Source organism: Octopus bimaculoides, chromosome 2, assembly GCF_001194135.2.
Source record: "Octopus bimaculoides isolate UCB-OBI-ISO-001 chromosome 2, ASM119413v2, whole genome shotgun sequence".
Classification (NCBI taxonomy): Eukaryota; Metazoa; Mollusca; class Cephalopoda; order Octopoda; family Octopodidae; genus Octopus; species Octopus bimaculoides.
Genome location: NC_068982.1, coordinates 182,833,816 through 182,837,946, shown reverse-complemented (window position 1 = coordinate 182,837,946; position 4,131 = coordinate 182,833,816).

The following is a 4,131-nucleotide window of genomic DNA, read 5'->3' as shown; positions in this document are numbered from 1 at the left end:
TATATATATATATATATAGATATATATGTATACAGAAGAGTGTGTGTGTGTCCTTGCGTGTATGTGTGTGTATATGTATATGCAAGTGTGTGCACCTATATATGTAAATATGGGTTCGTGTCTAAGTACGTATGAGTATGTGCGTGTCTGTGTGTGCATGTGTGCGAGTGTGTATGTGTGTACGTGAGAGAGAGGCAGAGAGAGAGGTTTTGTAATGTCAGCTAATTTAAAATGATGTCAGCGATAAGTTGAGGCCAAATAAACATTTTATTAATTCAGGCTAATCTAACATTGCAATATTTGGGTAGGTTCTATGTATCTTTAAAATTGCGCACACGTACACAATGGAACGCAAGCACACATACATACACTCTTACATACTGTTATAGAGAAACATACACATGCATGCACATATACCACCAGATAACAGCGACACATACATATATACATACACTCACGCTTGCACAAAACTATACATGCAAACTTACACATATACGCACACCCATTCTGAGGCCCAGTTATATAGACACATACAGACACATTCACACTTTGATATATACACATCTATTCATACATATGCATAGGAAACATACACACATCGATACACAAACGTTTATACACACATATACAAATATACACATAGAAGCACAAACATTTACGTAACGCTACATCCATCCACCCATGCAAACACACACACAAATACATATATATACATATATATACATGTACACATAAAAACATATAACACACACACACACACACACACACACACACACACACACACATATATATATATATATATATATATATATATATACAAGAACAATCATACACATGTACACACAAACAATAAACAGATATATTCCCACCGCCTCCTGCCTTATCTGTAAAATAAATTGAACAGCAGAAAGTAAATAACAAAAGTCAATAAAAATAAAAATATTGATAGAAAAAAAAAATCACCTAAAAACAACGAGAAAAGTAAAAAGAAGCGAAAATAATGTTGTGTAAATGATGTTGTTGTTGGTATTATTGGTGTTGTTATTTCTGTTGTTGTTGTTGTTTTGTTCATGGTTTTGATTTCGTTGCTGAACTCGATCATTGAAACATCACCAATAACAACAATAACAACACCAATAATCGTAACAATAAAAAAAACAACAACAACAATAACAACAACGTCAACAATAAATGACGACAGTAACAACAACTATCGATAATAACAACGTTAACAAACAATAACAACAGCGATAACTATAAAATAACAACAACAAAATCAATCACAACAACGCTAACGTCATCCACAATAGCAACAACAAGAGTAATAAAGCTGATAAAGCAACAACAACGTCAGCAACAATTTATGTTTTCAATTTTACATTTTACAATTAATTGGTAAAATATCTGCTGACCTTTAATTATAGTTTATCTTAATATGATATCGAACCTTACTATGATGATGATGATGACGATGATGATGATGATGGTGAGGGTGATTATAATAATGATGATGGTAATGGAGGTGGTGGTTGAGATTGTGATGGCAAGGATGCTGGTCATAGTGGTAATGGAGGTAGTGAAGAAGGTGGCGATAAACGGCATAATGATAATAATGGCCGTGGCGGTGATGGTGGAGATGGTGACGGTAATGACGAAGATGGCGACGACGACGATGATGATGATGATGATGATGATGATGATGATGACGATGATGGTGATGACGATGATCGTAATGGTGGTGGTGGTGGTGGTTGAGATTGTGATATTGGCTATGGCGATATTGGTGGTGATGGGGATGGCAGAAGTGATAATCATGGTTTTGAGTGTCGTTGCATTATCGCCATCGTCGTCGTCGTCATCATTTATCATCAACATCATCATCATCATCATCATCATCATCATCATCATCTTCATCAACAACAACAGCATCAATACCATCATCATCATCATGGTCATTGTCATCATGGTCATTGTCATCATGGTCATCATCATTATCATTATCATCATCATCAACGTAATCGGCGCCGTCGATGTTGTCATCATCAACACTACGATCATCATTATCATCATCATCTTTATGACCACAGGTTCATGTAAACGATGGCTGTAGTGATTTATCTGCTAATGATGTTGATGATGATGATGTCGGTGATAACAAGTATGACAATGATGAGGACGATGATGCCAAGAGGTGGCTGCCACTGTTGCAGGGAAATGAACTTCGTCGTCATCAGCATCATCATCATCGTCATCATCATCATCATCAGCAGCAGCAGCAGCATCGTTATCGTCATCCTCATCATCCTCATCACCATCGTCATCACCACCGTCGTCGTCGTCATCATCATCATTATCGTCATCGTCGTCGTCAATGATAAGAACAACAAGATATTGATATAAAAAAAACGTGCTCCGCTGTTTGGTTATGGCGTGCGTTTACAGTTTGATCTGAACATTGACGAAACAGAACACGTCGTTTGTATGTAAAGTATATTAATGTCACTTGCATCTGATATAGTTTCCAATCATGTATCGATCTGCTCATAGATTAGGCTACAATATACTTTGATCTTTTCCGCGGGTTTCAATATACTTTGATCATTTTGACGGTTTTCATGTACTTTTGCCTGTATTTTTTCCGGAGTTGTTTTTGAAAATATTTTCACAGATAAATAATGTCCAGAGCAAAGCCACATGTATATACATATACCGTGTTTTGAGGTTTCTGTTTTCGTCTATATATCTACATACAAACCTACCTAATTATGTATGATGCATGTTTCTATCTATCTATCTATCTATCTATCTATCTATCTATCTATGTCTGTCCGCCTATTGTTTGCCTTGTGCACGCATGTTTATATGTGCGTGCCTATTATATATCCTCACCCTCATCATGTTCATTACCATCATTATATCATCAGAACCACCACCGAACACCAACCCCTTTGTCGGCTGCAGTCCTTTTGTGATATTATAAACCTATTTCCTGTATACTCCGATTATTGAGTTCTATATCAGGAATGTCCAATAATGTCACACCTCTATATTTAGTGCTTTTTTTTCAGTAATGAGTTCGTGGATGATTAATGGGTTCGATGGGCGCTGATGAAGGAGCAAGCACTCCTGAAATATGACATATACACCACCCATTTCCCATTTTTCATCTTCGATCCCGTTGTTTACATTAGACATACGGGGGTACGAAACGTCGTAACAAAATGAGTGCCTGCTAAAATTTCTATAGAAAACCTACAGAGACAACTTTAACAAGTGAGATATACGTTTAAGATATACTCGTATATATTTGGAGAACTGGCTTAACTGGTCTTTAAGAACAAACACTGAACTCGCAAACTATTGGCTTATCAAGATGTCTTTATTTCAACATTATAATACAATGCTAAATCGTAGACCTTGGTTCCTCTGTACCTCAAAAAGCTGGGGGTATTTCCATCAACGAAAGTTTCACTTTAGCTTAAACATCAATCAGGACAATATAATCAGCAATTCTGTCCTAGAAACAAAGTAAACAATGGAAACTTAGAATGAACCATGATGAAACGCTATCTATTAATGTTTGGACATGTGGTAAGAATGAAAGAGAGATTTTCATCTTTACAAAGACTAGTTACAATGTAACTTACAAATGACTGGAATTAAAACAAAAACATGGGGAAACGAAGTCTAGTAAATTTTCAACTGATGTCTCTCCATCACTAACGGAGCTCATCTTTTTACATTTCAAAAGATAACGAAAAGTTGACAAAAAAAAAAATCTAAGGAACGCAAGATGCAACAATCGAAAGATCCTCCACCAACACTTTCATGCCATGTTTGTCTCTACCTATTTTACGTCAGAAAAAAGTGTTCTCATTCATCAATGCCATTAACATAAAGAATCTATTCAATCAGGAAAAAATTGAAGTTGTCGGACACCAGTGACATCCATCGCATGAAATTGCTTAAATTTTGTGGTTTTCGGTCGTTTTCACTGTCTCCTAGCCTGTAGACATTGCCTGTTATCGGTAATTTCTCTTGAGTTTAAATGTACACTATTTGATATTGAATAATATGTCGTCTATTGACTTTTTATACATGCTGGGTCACTGGTAGTGAAAATTGTATATA